This window comes from Oryctolagus cuniculus, chromosome 7 (assembly GCF_051225735.1).
Source record: "Oryctolagus cuniculus isolate XC-2025 breed Fujian yellow rabbit chromosome 7, ASM5122573v1, whole genome shotgun sequence".
Classification (NCBI taxonomy): Eukaryota; Metazoa; Chordata; class Mammalia; order Lagomorpha; family Leporidae; genus Oryctolagus; species Oryctolagus cuniculus.
This window is the reverse complement of record NC_142873.1, coordinates 24870339-24889339: the sequence shown is the minus strand read 5'-3', so window position 1 is coordinate 24889339 and position 19001 is coordinate 24870339. Positions and strand designations below refer to the sequence as shown.

The 19001-nt window shown below is 40.7% G+C and overlaps 1 long non-coding RNA gene across 2 annotated transcripts in view; it reads right to left on the bottom strand.

Annotated features, from left to right (window-relative positions):
* Window positions 1-1083: 1083 nt before the first annotated feature.
* LOC149125379 (uncharacterized) overlaps window positions 1084-19001 on the bottom strand; it is a 54320-nt gene continuing 36402 nt past the window's right edge. The window contains exon 5 of one of the 2 annotated variants that reach the window (XR_016237060.1): window positions 1084-1223. This is a non-coding gene — a long non-coding RNA (uncharacterized LOC149125379). The remainder of the gene's footprint in view (window positions 1224-19001) is intronic. The other variant, XR_016237057.1, reaches the window with a different exon arrangement.

The following is a 19001-nucleotide window of genomic DNA, read 5'->3' as shown; positions in this document are numbered from 1 at the left end:
GGAACTCCAGGGACCCCTTTCTGCTGGTCTAGAGTCCCTTCTCCTACATCACAGCTCTGTAGCAAAGCATGCCTGTCACCTCCCTCAGCCTGCAACACCTCTATTAACATTGCCCATTATTACATTAGACTTGGGGATCAGAGTGTGCTGTCCACTATGTCAACTTGAACTTCTAGGTTGGGGCTGGTGCTGTAGAGTAGCAGATAAAGCCTCTGCCTGCAGTGCCAGCATCCCATATGGGTGCCAGTTCTAGTCCCAGCTGGTTCACTTCTGATACAACTCTCTGCTATGGCCGGGGAAAGCAGTAGAAGGTAGTCCAAGTCCTTGGGCCCCTGCACCCATGTGGGAAGACCCAGAGCAAGCTTCTGACTCCTGGCTTCATATTGGCACAGCTCCAGCCATTGCGACCAATTGGGGAGTGGAACAGCAGATGGAAGACCTCTCTCTCTCTCTCTCTCTCTCTCTCTCTCTCTCCATCTTTCCTTCTCTCTGTGTGTAACTCTTTCAAATAAATAAATCTTAAAAAAAAAGATCTTTCAGGTTTTCCATGAAGGTGACACCTGAGTGTATCTGTCCCCAGGCAGCAAGGTTGGGAAGAGCTTGTCAGCTAGAAAGAGACCAGGGAGGTGAGGCCAGAGAGCTGCTAGCTGGTGAGAGCCTTATGACCTGACCTGTGTTTGTGGAGGAGTGTAGCCCATACCCATTCCCACCATCTGTGAGTGGGGCCTGTTCCCCCAGCTACAATTCTAGGGGAAGTCGCTATGTTTAGCTCCTGGACCAATCACTGTTGTCTGGGGTGAAGGGTGATAAGGGTTTTGCTGTCCCCATTAAAATGCAATAGTGGGGAAACTCCCCACTCTGCACCTGCTTTGCCCTCTCTTCCAGAGATTCAGCCTCCCAGGATGCACCACTTCCATGGGCCCCTCCAACTCTTCCTTTATGTGGGGAGAGGATGGGTGGCAGAAGGCTGTAGGCTCTGCCTGTTGCTAAGGGGAAGTAATGAAAGAGGATCAAAAGGACCTTACCCTAAAACACCAGGGTTTTGTGCCTGTTCCTATCACTGTGCTTCTTCTCAGGCAGTTTTCTTCTATTTCCAGTTGTGAACCATGTGTCTGTCATCTAGAGACTGGGAGTTCTGCATCAGCTGCACAAACACTTTACTCGGGGCTCACTGGTTCAGGTGTTCTTCATTCTTCTGCAGCCTCCATGCTGCTACAGGAGTCCTGCCAACATTATTTTGATAAGTACATCTCTAAAGCCATTTAAAATAATTTCTGTGTTTAGAAATGAAACAAGGCCAGTGTTGCAGCTCACTAGGCTAATCCTAGGCCCTACACCTGAATGGGGGACCAGGAGGAAGCACCTGGCTCCTGGCTTTGGATTGGCGCAGTGCACCAGCAGCAGCAGCCACTTGGGGGGTAAACCAATGGAAAAAGGAAGACCTTTCTCTCTGTCTCTCTCTCTCACTGTCTAACTCTGCCTGTCAAAAAAAAAAAAAGAATGAAATGAAGTCATCATTACTGGCTGAATAGATGCCTATTCAAATGACTAACTCTACCTTGACTTAATTACTGATCTCCCAGTTGGAAGTTAATACATAATTTAAAAAGATTTTATTTGAAAAGCAGAGTTACAGAGAAGCAGAGGCAGAAAGAGAGAGAGGTCTTTTATCCACTAGCTCACTCCCTAAATGGCTGCAATGGTTGGGGCTGGGCTGATCTAAAGCTAGGAGCCAGAAGATTTTTCCAGGTTTCCCACTTGGGTGCAGGGGCCCACAGTCTTAGACCATCTTCTACAGCCTTCCCAGGCCTCAGCAGAGATCTGGATCAGAAGTGGAGCAGCCAGGACTTGAACCGGCACCCACATGTGATACTGGCCCTGCAGGCAGTGGCCTTACTTACCCTCTATGTCACAACACCAGTCACAATATGTAATTTGTAAACCAACACTATCTCTTAAACTCTAAAACACTGCTGTCTGGCTTCTGCATAAAAGCCCCTAAGTGCCCTCTACAAACCACTACTTCTTTACCAAGACATCCCTGATACCAGCACTTCTTGCACCTGATTTAGCATTTCTGCTGAGCAAGTAACTGTGCACTTGGGTTGCAACAGGTCTTTTAAGTGCATAGAATTTTTTAAAGATTTATTAATTTGAAAGTCGTAGTTACAGAGAAATTTCGATTTGCTGATTCAGTACCCAAATGACCAGGTTGAAGCCAGGAGCTTCTTCTGAGTTTCCCACATGGTATAGGGGCCCAAGCACCTGGGCCATCTTCCACTGCTTTCCCAGGCAAAATAACAGGGAGCTGGATCAGAAGTGGAGCCAGGACTCAAACTGTTCCCCTATAGGATGCTGGCACTGCAAAAAGTAGCTTAACCCACTGTGCCACAGTGCTGGCTCCAAGAACTTATTTTCAATGGCCATCTTTGTGACACAGCAAGTTAAGCTGCCACGTGCTGTTCTGCTTCCTGCTAATACACCTGGCAGAGGAGATGGTTCAACTACTAGAGCCCCTACCACCCCATGTGGGAGACTCGGATGGACTTCTGATTTCCATCTTCAGCCTGGGCCCGAACTGGCTCTTGTGGTCATTTTGGGAGTGAACCAGAAAATGGAAGTCTGTATCTCCCCTTCCCACTCCCCTTAACTGCCTTTCATATAAATAAATAAATAAATAAATAAATAGGTCAGCGCCACACTCAATAGGCTAATCCTCAGCCTGCTGTGCCAGCACACCAGGTTCTAGCCCCGGTTGAGGTGCTGGATTCTGTCCTGGTTGCTCCTCTTCCAGCCCAGCTCTCTGCTGTGGCCCAGGAGTGCAGTGGAGGATGGCCCAAGTCCTTGGGCCCTGCACCCGCATGGGAGACCAAGAGAAGCACCTGGCTCCTGGCTTCAGATCAGTGTGGTGCACTGGCCACAGCACGCCAGCTGCAGCGGCCATTGGGGGGTGAACCAACAGAAAAGGAAGACCTTTCTCTCTGTCTGTCTCTCTCTCACTGTCCACTCTGCCTATCAAAAAAAGAATAACTTTCTTTAAAAATATTTTGAAATCTATGCATCATTTTTGTATAATGGGCATTTTCCATGAACTTTTTGAAAACTGTTCACATGCACAGATTTCAAAATTTGTTGTACAAAATAAGCTTATCTTTTAATTCCATTTTCCACAAACTTTTTGAAAATCTCATATGTGCTTTTTTTTGACAGAGTTAGAGAGAGACAGAAATGTCTTCCTTTTCCATTAGTTCACCCCACAAATGGCCACTACAGCTGGTGTGCTGTGCCAATCTGAAGCCAGGAGCCAAGTGCTTCCTTCTGGTCTTCCATGTGGGTGCAGGGTCCAAGCACTTGGTCCATCCTTCACTTCCTTCCCAGGCCACAGCAGAGAGTGGACTGGAAAAGGAGCAACCTTTTCCCTCTCTGACAGAGCACCAGGGTGGAAAAGCCATTGTATTTTTCATTTTTAAACAACCTAAGTAGTAACACTGATTTTTTGAATGGCATTCATTCCTTTGAAAAATAAGGATCTAAAGTACAGAGAGAAACTGTGGGTAAAAGAGAGATGAGAATCTGTTTCTGGCCTGGTGGTGGCTCTCCCTCTGCCTCTAACTGCTTAGTGCCTTTTGAAAGGGTTTTCTTCATTCTAAACTTGTGTGAACGGAGACCTACATGATTTCCAGTACTTGTTTCTGGTCTAAGAATCTATGATTCTTATGAGTCTACACTACCTATTCTTGATGCCTACATTTGTGTTATCTCCTAGAATCCAAAGATATCTCCACAATACAAGCAACAAATGCAAAAACTGAGGAAACAAGAACAAGGAAGACATTATGATGCCCCCAAATGAACAAGACACCCCAAGCCAAGATTATGAAAATGATGAGATGGAAGAAATGCAAGATACAGATTTCAAAAAATTTATGATAAAAACAATTAGAAATTTTCAAAAACAAATGTTTGAGGTACAGAATTCCTTATTGGACAGGATAGAAAATCTCCTTTGAGAAAATAAAATCTTAAAGAGGAATCAAAATGAAACACAGAAACTAGTAGAACAGGAAAGTGTGATAGTGAAGAGAAATCCAAATGAAATGAAGAACTCAATAGATCAAATGACAAACACATTAGAGAACCTTAAAAACAGAGTCAGTGAAACAGAAGAGAGAATATAGGACTTAGAAGACAGAGCACAGGAAAACATACAGTCAAACCAAAGAAAAGAAGAGGAAATTAGAAATCTAAAAAATATTGTTGGGAATCTACAGTTTACTATTAAAAAAAAAAAAACACAACATTCAGGTTCTAGGAGTTCCTGAAGGCATGGAGAGAGAGAAAGGATTAGAAGGATTAGAAGGCCTTTTTAGTGAGATACTTGCAGAGAAGGACGGAGACATCCTAGAACAGGAAGCTCATAGAACCCCTAGTAAACATGACCAAAAGAGATCCTCACCACACCACGACACGTTGTAATCAAACTCATCACAGTGAAACATAAAGAAAAGATTCTAAAATCTGCAAGAGAGAGATGCCAGATTACTTTCAGAGGATCTCCAATTAGACTCACAGCAGACTTCTCATTAGAAACCCTACAAGCTGGAAGGGATTGGCAAGACATAGTCTAGGTACTAAGAGAGAAAAACTGCCAGCCTAGAATATTATATCCTGCAAAGCTCTCATTTGTGAATGAAGGTGAAATAAAGACCTTTCATAGCAAACAGAAATTGAAAGAATTTGTTGCCACTGGTCCAGCCCTGCAAAAGATGCTTAAAGATGTGTTACACATGGCCGGAGCCATGGCTCAATATGCTAATCCTCCATCTTGTGGCGCTGGCACTCCAGGTTCTAGTCCCGGTTGGTGCGCCGGATTCTGTACTGGTTGCCCCTCTTCCAGGCCAGGTCTCTGCTGTGGCCCGGGAGTGCAGTGGAGGATGGCCCAAGTCCTTGTGCCCTGCACCTGCATGGGAGACCAGGAGAAGCACCTGGCTCCTGGCTTCGGATCAATGTGATGCGCTGGCCGAAGTGCGCTGGGTGTGGTGGCCATTGGAGGGTGAACCAGTGGCAAAAGGAAGACCTTTGTCTCTGTCTCTCTCTCAATCCACTCTGCCTGTCAAAAAAAATAAAAAAAAAAAAAGATGTGTTACACACAGAAACACAGAAATACGGTCAACAATATGAAAGAAGGTAAAGGAAAGAAACCTCACAGCAAAAGATCACAGGGAATTCAAAGCATATATTAGAAAATATCTTTGGCAAATGGCAGGGCAAATTTACTACTTATCAATAGTCACATTGAACGTTAATGGCCTGAACTGTCCAGTTAAAAGACACAGATTGGCTGATTGGGTTAAGGAACAAAACCCATCTATTTGCTGCTTACAAGAAACACATCTTTCCAACAAAGATGCATACAGACTGAAAGGGAAAGGCTGGAAAAAGATATACCATGCCAACAGAAATGAAAAAAGAGCGGGTGTAGCCATCTTAATATAGGGCTCATAAACTTTAATACAAAAACTGTTAAGAGAGACAAAGAGGGGCACTATATGATTAAAGGATCAATTCAACAGGAAGATATAATGATTATCAATGTATATGCACCCAATTACATGGCACGATTTAAGTAAAAGATTTGTTAAGGGACTTGAAGGGAGACTTAGGCTCCAATATAATAGTACTGGGGGACTTCAATACTCCGCTCTCAGAAATAGACAGATCAACAGGACAGAAGATCAATAGGAGACAGCAGATTTAATCAACACTATAGCCATATGTATCTAACAGATTTCTACAAAACTTTTCATCCTACACATAAAGCACTTACATTCTTCTCAGCAGTACATAAACCTTCTCTAGGACTGACCACATACTAGGCCATAAAGCAAGTCTCAACAAATTCAAAAGAATTAGAATCATACATGCAGCTTCTCAGACCATAAAGGAATGAAGTTGGAAATTAGCAACTCAGGAATAACTAGAGCATATGCAAACACATGGAGATTGAACAATATGGTCCTGAATGAACAATGGGTCATAGAGGAAATCAAAAGAGAAATCAAAAACTTTCTGGAAGTAAACGAGGATAACAGCACAACATACCAAAACTTATGGGATACAGAAAAAGCAGTGTTAAGAGGAAAATTTATAGCAATAGGTGCCTACTTCAAGAAATTGGAAAGGCACCAAATAAATGAGCTCTCAATTCATCTCAAGGATCTAGAAAATCTGCAGCAAACCAGACCCAAATCTAGTAGGAGAAGAGAAATGCAACAACACATCAGAAAGATCATCCACCCAGACCAAGTGGGATTTATCCCGGGTATGCAGGGATGGTTCAATGTTCACAAAACAATCAACGAGATACACCACATTAACAGACTGCAGAAGAAAAACCATATGATTATCTCAATAGATGCCGAGAAAGCATTTGATAAAATACAACACCCGTTCATGATGAAAACTCTAAGCAAACTGGGTTTGGAAGGAACATTCCTCAATACAATCAAAGCAATCTATGAAAAACCCATGGCCAACATCCTATTGAATGGGGAAAAGTTGGAAGCATTTCCACTGAGATCTGGTACCAGACATGGATGCACACTCTCACACCACTGCTATTCAATACAGTTCTCGAAGTTTTAGCCAGAGATATTAGGCAAGAAAAAGAATTTAAAGGGACACAAATTGGGAAGAAAGAACTCAAACTATCCCTCTTTGTAGATGATAAGAATCTTTACTTAGGGGATCCAAAGAACTCTACTAAGAGACAATGGGAACTCATAGAAGATTTTGGCAAAGTAGCAGGGTATAAAATCAATGCACAAAAATCAACAGCCTTTGCATACACAGGCAATGCCATGGCTGAGGAAGAACTTCTAAGATCAATTCCATTCACAATAGCTACAAAAACAATCAAATACCATGGAGTAAACTTTTTTTATTTAGTAAATATAAATTTCCAAATACAGTTAATGGATTACAATGGTTCCCCCCAATAATTTCCCTCCAACTCACACCCCTCCCATCACCCACTCCCTCTCCCATTCCATTCAAATCAATATTCATTTACAATTATCTTTATATACAGAAGATCGATTTAGTATATATTGAGTAAAGATTTCATCAGTTTGCACCCACACAGAAACACTAAGTGTAAAATACTGTTTCAGTACTAGTTATAGCATTACTTCACATTGGACAACACACTAAGGACAGATCCCACATGAGAAGTAAGTACACAGAGATTCCTGTTGTTGACTTAGCAATTTGACACTTTTGTTTATGGCGTCAGTAATCTCCCTAGGCTCTAGTCATGAGTTGCCAAGGCTATGGAAGCCTTTTGAGTTTGCCGACTTTGATCTTATGAAGACAGGGTCATAGTCAAAGTGGAAGTTCTCTCCTCCCTTCAGAGAAAGGTACCTCCTTCTTGGATGGCCCCATTCTTTCAACTGAGATCTCGCTCACAGAGATCTTTCATTTAGTATTTTCTCTTTGTTTTGTTCTAGTACTATTGGTTGAAATCTGTGATTAACACACAATTATTCTTAGGTGTTTAAATTTTAACTGAAAAGTGATCCCTGTTAAATATAAGAGTGGCAATAAGAGAGGGAGGAGATGTACAATTTGGGACATGCTCAATTGGACTTGCCCAAAATGGTGGAGTTAGAATCGTGTTAGGGGATCCCAATACAATCCCATCAATGTTGCATGTACCAATTCCATCTCTCTAGTCCAAGTGATCAATTTCCATTCACAATTGATCACACTGATAGGTCTAAGAGTCAAAGGGATCACACAAACAAGACCAGTGTCTGCTAATACTGATAGAATCAAAAAGGGAGAGAATGATCCATCATGGGAAGCAGGATACACAGTAGACTCATAGAATGGCAGATGTCCTAAATAGCACTCTGGCCTCAGAATCACCTTTAAGGCATTCGGATATTGCTGAATATCCAAGAGAGTATTTTAGGCATGGAAAGCCAAGACACCCTGGAAAAAAAAAAGAACCCCTAAATGGAATAATCTTAACCAAGGGCATTAAAGATCTCTACAATGACAATTACAAAACCTTAAAGAAAGAAATAGAAGAGGATACCAAAAAATGGAAAAATCTTCCATGCTCATGGATTGGAAGAATAAATATCATCAAAATGTCCATTCTCCCAAAAGCAATTTACAGATTCAATGCAATAGCAATCAAAATACTGAAGACATTCTTCTCAGATCTGTAAAAAATGATGCTGAAATTCATATAGAGACACAGGAGACCTTGTATAGCTAAAGCAATCTTGTACAACAAAAACAAAGCTGGAGGCATCACAATACCAGATTTCAGGACATACTACAGGGCAGTTGTAATCAAAACAGCATGGTACTGGTACAGAAACAGATGGATAGACCAATGGAGCAGAAGAGAATCACCAGAAATCAATCCAAACATCTACAGCCAACTTATATTTGATCAAGGATCTAAAACCAATCCCTAGAGCAAGGACAGTCTATTCAATAAATGGTGCTGGAAAATTGGATTTCCACGTGCAGAATCATGAAGCAAGGCCCCTACCTTACACCTTACACAAAAATTCACTCAAGATGGATTAAAGATTTAAACCTATGACCTGACACCATCAAAATATTAGAGAGCATTGGAGAAACCCTGCAAGATATAGGTACCAGCAAAGACTTCCCAGAAAAGACTCTGGAGGCACAGGCAGTCAAAGCCAAAATTAACTATTGGGATTGCATCAAATTGAGAAGTTTCTGTACTGCAAAAGAGACAGTAAGGAAAGTGAAGAGGCAACTGACAGAATGGGAAAAAATATTTGCAAACTACGCAACAGATAAAGGGTTAATAACCAGAATCTACAAAGAGATCAAGAAACTCCACAAGATCAAAACAAACAACCCACTTAAGAGATGGGTCAAGGACCTCAATAGACATTTTTCAAAAGAGGAAATCCAAATGGCCAACAGACACATGAAAAAATGTTCAAGATCACTAGCAATACGATAAATGCAAATCAAAACCACAATGAGGTTTCACCTCACCCTGGTTAGAGTGGCTCACATTCAGAAATCTACCAACAATAGATGCTGCCTAGAATGTGGGGGAAAAGGACACTAACCCACTGTTGGTGGGAATGCAAACTGGTTAAGCCACTATGGGAGTCAGTCTGGAGATTCCTCAAAAACCTGAATATAGCCCTACCATACAACCCAGCCATACCACCCCTTGGAATTTACCCTAAGGACATTAAATTGGCAAACAAAAAAGCAGTCTGCACATTAATGCTTATTGCAGCTGAATTCACAATAGCTAAGACCTGGAACCAACACAAATGCCCATCAACAGTAGACTGGATAAAGAAATTATGGGGCATGTACTCTATAGAATACTATACAGCAGTCAAAAACAATGAAACCCAGTCATTTGCAACAAGATGGAGGAATCTGGAAAACATATGCTGATTGAATTAAGCCAGTCCCAAAGGGACAAATATCATATGTTCTCCCTGTTCAGCAACAACTAACTGAGCACCAAAGGGGAAACCTGTTGAAGTGAAATGGACACTATGAGAAACAGTGACTTGATCAACTCTTGTCCAGACTGGTGATGCACAACTTAATACTTTATCCCTTTTAGTATTTTTTTCTTTTGTTTTGTTCTAGTACTATTGGTTGAACTCTCTGTAATTAACACACAATTATCCTTAGGTGTTTAAATTTTAACTGAAAAGTGATCCCTGTTAAATATAAGAGTGGCAATAAGAGAGGGAGGAGATGTACAATTTGGGACATGCTCAATTGGACTTGCCCAAAGTGGTGGAGTTAGAATCATGCCAGGGGATCCCAATACAATCCCATCAAGGTGGCATGTACCAATTCCATCTCTCTAGTCCAAGTGATCAATTTCAGTTCACAATGGATCAAACTGATAGGTCTAAGAGTCAAAGGGGTCACACAAACAAGACTAGTGTCTGCTAATACTAACTGATAGAATCAAAAAGGGAGAGAATGATCCATCATGGGAAGCAGGATACACAGTAGACTCATAGAATGGCAGATGTCCTAAATAGCACTCTGGCCTCAGAATCACCCTTAAGGCATTCGGATATTGCTGAATATCCAAGAGAGTATTTTAGGCATGGAAAGCCAAGACACTCAGGAAAAAAAGAAGACCTAAAGGAAAGATCTCTGCAAGTGAGATCCCAATGGAAAGAACAGGGCCATCAAAGAAGGAGGTACCTTTCTCTGAAGGGAGGAGAGAACTTCCACTTTGACTATGACCCTGTCTTCATAAATGAATCTTGATGTGCATGGAATGGGAGAGGGCATGGGAGATGGGAGGGATGCGAGTGTGAGGGAAATTATGGGGGAGACATTGTAATCCGTAAACTGTACTTTGGAAATTTATATTTACTAAATAAAAAAAAAATCCCACCTAAAAAATGAATAACTGAGCAATCAATTTCTTTCGCTAGGTTGATCCTATCCTTCATTCTTTTCTTGACAGTATTATGGTGCAATGTTATTTGTCCAGTGTATCAGATTTTTCCATAGAAACAGAGGCAGTAGAACAGATATATGTGATATATAATATAAATGCATTTTTAAAGGACTGATTCCTGTGATGTGGGGCCTGCAAATTGGGGGTCTGCAGGGCAGCCTTGCAGGCTGGAAACTCAGGCAGGAATGGAAACTGCTGTGTTGAGACAGAAATTCTTCTCTTTTAGCATATGATTTATGCTTTCTCATGGCCTTTCAAGTGATAGGACAAGGCCCAACCACATTTTTATAGAAGACTTTTATTTAATAAATATAAATTTCATAAGTATAACTTTTGGATTCTAGCAGTTATTCTTCCCATACCCACCCCCAAACCAACCCACCTTCTACTCCCTGTCCCATCCCATTCTTAATTAAGATTAATTTTTAATTATCTTTAATACAGAAGATCAACTCTATACTGAGTAACGATTTCAACAGTTTGTACCCACACAGACATACAAAGTACAAAGTACTGCTTGAAGACTAGTTTTACCATTAATTCTCATAGTACAACACATTAAGGACAGAGATCCTACAAGGGGAGCAAGTGCACAGTGTTTCCTGTTGTTGATTTAACAATTGACACTCTTATTTATGAAATCAGTAATCACCCATGGCTCTTGTCATGAGCTTCCAAAGTTATGGAGGCCTCTTGAGTTCAAAAACTCTTACCTTATTTAGACAAGACTGTAATCAAAGTGGAAGCTCTCTCCTCCATTCAGAGAAAGGTACCTCCTTTTTTGTTGGCCCCTTCTTTCCACCATGATCTCACTCACAGAGATCTTTCATTTAAGTCATTGTTTTGCCACAGTGTCTTGGCTTTTCATGCCTGAAATGTTCTTATGGGCTTTTTATCCAGATGTGAATGCCTTTAAGGCTGATTCTGAGGCCAGAGTGCTGTTTAGAGCATTTGTCATTCTATGAGTCTGCTGTGAGGCCCGCTTCCCATGTTGTATCATTCTTTTCAATTCTATCAATTATTATTAGCAGATTCTTGGTCTTATTGATCTATTTGACACTTAATTCTATCACTATGATCAGTTATGAACTTAAACTGATCACATTAACAAGACGCCATAGGTACCTGCCAACTCAATGGGATTTAGAGTCCCATGGAAAGTTTTTAGCTTTACCCTTAGGGGTAAGTCTGAAGGATCATGTGCCAAACTGTCATCTCCCTCTCTTATTCCCACTCATATATTTAACAGGGATCAGTTTTCAATTGGATTTAAACACCTAAGAATAATTCTGCCAAGCACATTATTGAAGATACTTAAAATTAACTGTGAATATTAACAATCTCTACAGAATTCCTTTTCACAGCTAAGCTAGGTGACTGTTTGACAACTGTATATTGTTTAGTCAAGATTACACTGAGACCAGCTTTTGAAGTCACCTCTTAAGAAGCTGGCAATGTAACACTAGTTTTAATTTTTTGCCAAAATGTAAATAACCCTTTAATGGATTGCTATGTGACATCTGCAGATTAAATTTTTTTAAAGATTTATTTATTTTGAAAGAGTTTCAGAGAGAGAAGGGACAGAGAGCTAGAGAGATCATCCATCTGCTGGTTCACTCCTCCAGATAACCAAAACATTCAGCACTGAGCTAGGCTGAAGCCAGGAGCCAATAGCTTCATCTGGGTCTTCCACACGGGTGTCAGGGACCCAAGCACCTGGACCATCTCCCACCCTTTTCCCAGGCCACTAGCAGGGAGGCAGATTAGAAGAGAAAACAGCTGGGACATGAACTGGTGTCCACATGGGATGCTGGCATCGCAGGTGGGAGCTGTACCCACAATGTCAGAATGCTAACCCCAAGATTTATTTATTTATTTGAAAAACAGAGTTACAGAGAGGGAGGGACACAGAGAGAAGTCTTCCATCTGCTGGCTCATTTCCCAAATGGCCACAATGGTTGGGGTTGGGTCAGGCCAAAGCCAGGAGACAGGATCTTCTTCTAAGTCTCCCACATGGGTGCATGAGCCCAATCTCTTGAGCTGTACTTCACTAATTTCCCCAGCACATTGGCAGGGAGCTGGATCTAAAGTGTAGCAGCTGGGACTTGAACCTGATCCATATGGGATGCCTGCATCACAGGCAGTTGTCCAACCCACTGTGCCACAACACTGGCCCCAAGATCAAATTTTTCGGGTCTGAAATCCCTGAGGTGCACAGCAGAACTCTGAGATCTGAATTAAAAATTATTTGATTGATTTTAAAGAATTAAAAATATGTTCTTCCAAGAACTATTACAGCGAACATTTCTAGGAAATCTATACTTCTTAATATGAAGGTGGGAAAACTATGTTTGTTGAGATTTAATTCTCACTTTCCCACTTCTTCCTTCTATTTCACAAACACTGAAGAGAGAGAACACATCTTCATATAACAAATGGAGTTCAAATCTCACTCCTGTCATTTATCATATCACATAGACCTCTAAACTAACTAAAGACAATTCCAAACTTTCTTAGTCACATTTTATGATTGCCTTTCGGTATGAGGATGAACATAGGCTCAATGTCTAAAGTCAAGACTAATTCCAAGTCCACTTCAGTAATAGTATTTTTCAAGTTTTAGATATTTATTTGAGAGAGAGAGGGAGAGAAAGCAGTCAGCTGGCTCACAGGAAAATTACTATCTCCTGGCTCACTGACTCCCCTAAATGCCTGCAACAGCCTGGCTGTGCCAAAACCAGGAAGGAGCTCAATCCAGGTCTTCCATGCAGGTGGCAGTAACCTATGTTCTGGAGCCATGACCACTATATCTCAGGAAGCTGAGTTGGTAGCTAGAGCCAGAGTCAAATCCAAATACTCTCATTTGAAATGCAGCATCTTAATTGTTAGCCTAAATTTCCACCCAGTTTAGTAAAACTTACATGTATCAATCCATATATGTTTCCCAGGAACCATCTTTTTTTTAATGAATATAAATTTCCAAAGCACAGCTTATGGATTACAATGGCTTCCCCCCCATAACGTCCCTCCCACCCACAACCCTCCCCTTTCCCACTCCCTCTCCCCTTCCATTCACATCAAGATTCATTTTCGATTCTCTTTATATACAGAAGATCAGTTTAGCATACATTAACTAAAGATTTCAAGAGTTTGCTCCCACACAGAAACATAAAGTGAAAAATAATAGATGATTTTTTAAATGATGATGAAATCAGATCAGACCTATTGTTATGTTTAATCCCAGTGAGAGTCAAGTTGGGAATTGATAATTTCCTTTTTTTTAACAGAAGATCAGTTTAGTACACATTAAGTAAAGATTTCAACAGTTTGCACCCCCATAGAAACACAATTTGAGTGTTTGAGTACTGTTTGAGTACTCGTTATAGCATTAAGTCTCAATGTACAGCACATTAAGGACAGAGATCCTACATGAGGAGTAAGTGCACAGTGACTCCTGTTGTTGACTTTACAAACTGACACTCCTGTTTATGGCATCAGTAATCTCCCTATGCACCAGTCATGAGTTTCCAAGGCTATGGAAGCCCCTTGAGTTCTCCGACTCTTATCTTGTTTAGACAAGGTCATATTCAAAGTGGAGGTTCTCTCCTCCCTTCAGAGAAAGTTACCTCCTTCTTTGATGACCTGTTCTTTCCACTGGGATCTCACTCAGAGATCTTTCATTTAGGTCTTTTTTTTTTTTTTTGCCAGAGTGTCTTGGCTTTCCATACCTGAAATACTCTCATGGGCTTTTCAGCCAGATCGGAATGCCTTTAGGGCTGATTCTGAGGCCAGAGTGCTATTTAGGACATCCGCCATTCTATGAGTCTGCTGAGTATCTCGCTTCCCATGTTGGATCACTCTCCCCTTTATTTATTCTATCGGTTAGTATTAGCAGGTACTAGACTTGTTTATGTGCTCCCTTTGACTCTTAGTCCTTTCATTATGATCAATTGTGAACTGAAATTGATCACTTGGAATAGTGAGATGGCATTGGTACATGCCACCTTGATGGGATTAAATTGGAGTCCCCTGGTATGTTTCTAACTCTATCATTTGGGGCAAGTCAGCCTGAGCACGTCCCAAATTGTACATCTCTTCCCTCTCTTATTCCCACTCTTATGTTTAACAGGGATCACATTTCAGTTAAATTTCTTTTTTTTTTATCTTTTATTTAATGAATATAAATTTCCAAAGTACGACTCATGGGTTACAATGGCTTCCCCCCCCATACCGTCCCTCCCACCCACAACCCTCCCCTTTCCCACTCCCTCTCCCCTTCCATTCACATGAGGATTCATTTTCGATTCTCTTTATATACAGAAGATCAGCTTAGTATACCTTAAGTAAGTATTTCAACAGTTTGCTCCCACACAGAAACATAAAGTGAAAAATAATAGATGATTTTTTTTAAATGATGATGAAATCAGATCAGACCTATTGTCATGTTTAATCCCAGTGAGAGTCAAGTTGGGAATTGAAAATTTCTTTCTTTCTTTTTTTTTCTTTTTTTTTTTTTTTACAGAAGATCAGTTTAGTGTACATTAAGTAAAGATTTCAATCGTTTGCACCCCCATAGAAACACAAAGTGAAATATACTGTTTGAGTACTCGTTACAGCATTAAGCCTCAATGTACAGCACATTAAGGACAGAGATCCTACATGAGGAGTAAGTGCACAGTGACTCCTGTTGTTGACTTTACAAATTGACACTCCTGTTTATGGCATCAGTAATCTCCCTATGCACCAGTCATGAGTTTCCAAGGCTATGGAAGCCCCTTGAGTTCTCCGACTCTTATCTTGTTTAGACACGGTCATAGTCAAAGTGGAGGTTCTCTCCTCCCTTCAGAGAAAGGCACCTCCCTCTTTGAAGACGTGTTCTTTCCACTGGGATCTCACTCGCAGAGATCTTTTGCCAGAGTATCTTGGCTTTCCATGCCTGAAATACTCTCATGGGCTTTTCAGCCAGATCCGAATGCCTTTAGGGCTGATTCTGAGGCCAGAGTGCTATTTAGGACATCCGCCATTCTATGAGTCTGCTGAGTATCTCACTTCCCATGTTGGATCACTCTCCCCTTTATTTATTCTATCGGTTAGTGTTAGCAGGTACTAGACTTGTTTATGTGCTCCCTTTGACTCTTAGTCCTTTCATTATGATCAATTGTGAACTGAAATTGATCACTTGGAATAGTGAGATGGCATTGGCACATGCCACCTTGATGGGATTGAACTGGAATCCCCTGGTATGTTTCCAACTCTACCAATTGGGGCAAGTCAGCCCGAGCATGCCCCAAATTATACATCTCTTCCCTCTCTTATTCCCACTCTTATGTTTAACAGGGATCACATTTCAGTTAATTTTCAACACTTAAGAATAACTGTGTGATAATTACAGAATTAAATCAGTCATATTAAGTAGAACAGACAAAAAAAATACTATGAGGGATAATGTATTAAGTTGTCCATTAACAGTCAGGGCTATGCTGATCAAGTCACCATTTCTCATAGTGTCCATTTCACTTCAGGAGGTTTCCTTTTTGGTGTTCAGTCAGTTGTCACCGATCAGGGAGAACATATGGTATTTGTCCCTTTGGGACTGGCTTACTTCACTCAGCATGATGTGTTCCAGATTCCTCCATTTTGTTGCAAATGACTGGATTTCGTTGTTTCTTACTGCGGTATAGTATTCTAAAGAGTACATATCCCATAATTTCTTTATCCAGTCTACCGTTGATGGGCATTTAAGTTGGTTCCAGGTCTTGGCTATTGTGAATTGTGCTGCAATAAACATTAGGGTGCAGACTGCTTTTTTGTTTGTCAATTTAAACTCCTTTGGGTAAATTCCAAGGAGTGGGATGGCTGGGTCGAACGGTAGGGTTATCTTCAGGTTTCTGAGGAATCTCCAGACTGACTCCCATAGTGGCTTGACCAGTTTGCATTCCCACCAACAGTGGGTTAGTGTCCCTTTTTCCCCACATCCTCGCCAGCATCTGTTGTTGGTAGACTTCTGTATGTGAGCCATTCTAACCGGGGTGAGGTGAAACCTCATTGTGGTTTTGATTTGCATTTATCGTATTGCTAGTGATCTTGAACATTTTTTCATGTGCCTGTTGGCCATTTGGATTTCCTCTTTTGAAAAATGTCTAATGAAGTCCTTGGCCCATCTCTTAAGTGGGTTGTTGGTTTTGTTTTTGTGGAGTTTCTTGATCTCTTTGTAGATTCTGGTTATTAACCCTTTATCTGTTGCATAGTTTGCAAATATTTTTTCCCATTCTGTCGGTTGTCTCTTCACTCTCCTGACTGTTTCTTTTGCAGTACAGAAACTTCTCAATTTGATGCAATCCCAATAGTTGATTTTGGCTTTGACTGTCTGTGCCTCCCGGGTCTTTTCCAGAAATTCTTTGCCTGTGCCAATATCTTGAAGGGTTTCTCCAATGTTCTCTAATAACTTAATGGTGTCAGGACGTAGATTTAGGTCTTTAATCCACGTTGAGTGGATTTTTGTGTAAGGTGTAAGGTAGGGGTCTTGCATCATGCTTCTGCACGTGGAAATCCAGTTTTCCCAGCACCATTTATTGAATAGACTGTCCTTGCTCCAGGAATTGGTTTTAGATCCTTGGTCAAATATAAGTTGGCTGTAGATGTTTGGGTTGATTTCTGGTGTTTCAATTCTGTTCCATTGGTCTATCCATCTGTTTCTGTACCAGTACCATGCTGTTTTGATTACAACTGCCCTGTAGTATGTCCTGAAGTCTGGTATTGTGATGCCTCCGGCTTTGTTTTTGTTGTACAAGATTGCTTTAGCTATTCGAGGTCTCTTGTGCCTCCATATGAATTTCAGCATCATTTTTTTTAGATCTGCGAAGAAGGTCTTTGGTATCTTGATTGGGATTGCATTGAATCTATAAATTGCTTTTGGGAGAATGGACATTTTGATGATGTTGATTCTTCCAATCCATGAGCATGGAAGATTTTTCCATTTTTTGGTATCCTCTTCTATTTCTTTCTTTAAGGTTTTGTAATTTTCATCGTAGAGATCTTTAACGTCCTTGGTTAAGTTTATTCCAAGGTATTTGATTGTTTTTGTAGCTATTGTGAATGGGATTGATCTTAGCAGTTCTTTCTCAGCCATGGCATTGCTTGTGTATACAAAGGCTGTTGATTTTTGTGCATTGATTTTATATCCTGCCACTTTGCCAAACTCCTCTATGAGTTCCAATAGTCTCTTAGTAGAGTTCTTTGGATCCTCTAAGTACAGAATCATATCGTCTGCAAAGAGGGATAGTTTGACTTCTTCCTTCTTGATTTGTATTCCTTTGATTTCTTTTTCTTGTCTGATGGCTCTGGCTAAAACTTCCAGAACTATGTTAAATAGCAGTGGTGAGAGTGGGCATCCCTGCCTGGTGCCAGATTTCAGTGGAAATGCTTCCAACTTTTCCCCATTCAATAGGATGCTGGCTGTGGGTTTTTTATAAATTGCTTTGATTATATTGAGGAATGTTCCTTCTATACCCAATTTGCTTAGAGTTTTCATCATGAAAGGGTGTTGAATTTTATCAAATGCTTTCTCTGCATCAATTGAGATAACCATATGGTTTTTCTTCTGCAGTCTGTTAATGTGGTGAATCACATTGATTGATTTGTGAATGTTGAACCATCCCTGCATACCAGGGATGAATCCCACTTGGTCTGGGTGGATGATTTTCCTGATGTGTTGTTGTATTCTATTGGCCAGAATTTTATTGAGGATTTTTGCATCTATGTTCATCAGGGATATTGGTCTGTAATTTTCTTTCAATGCTACATCTTTCTCTGGCTGAGGGAGTAAGGTGATGCTGGCTTCATAGAAAGAATTTGGGAGGATTCCCTCTTTTTCGATTGTTCTGAATAGTTTGAGAAGAAATGGGATTAGTTCTTCTTTAAATGTCTGGTAGAATTCAGCGGTGAATCCATCTGGTCCTGGGCTTTTCTTTGTTGGGAGGGCCTTTATTACTGTTTCAATTTCTGTTTCAGTTATGGGTCTATTTAGGTTTTCGATGTCTTCATGGTTCAATTTTGGTAGATTGCATGTGTCCAGGAATCTATCCATTTCTGATAGGTTTTCCTGTTTGCTGGCATACAGGTCCTTGTAGTAATTTCTGATGATTCTTTTTATTTCTGTGGTGTCTGTTGTTACGTTTCCTTTTTCATTTCTGATTTTATTGATTTGGGTCTTTTCTCTTATTTTTTTAGTTAGTTGGGCCAATGGGGTGTCAATTTTGTTTATTTTTTCAAAAAACCAGCTTCTCACTTGGCTGATTTTTTGTAATGCTTTTTTGGATTCAATCCTGTTAATTTCTTCTCTGGTTTTAATTATTTCTCTTCTCCTACTAGATTTGGGTTTGGTTTGCTGCAGTTTTTCTAGGTCCTTGAGGTGCGCTGAAAGCTCATTTATTTGGTGCCTTTCCAATTTCTTGATATAGGCACCTATTGCTATAAATTTGCCTCTCAA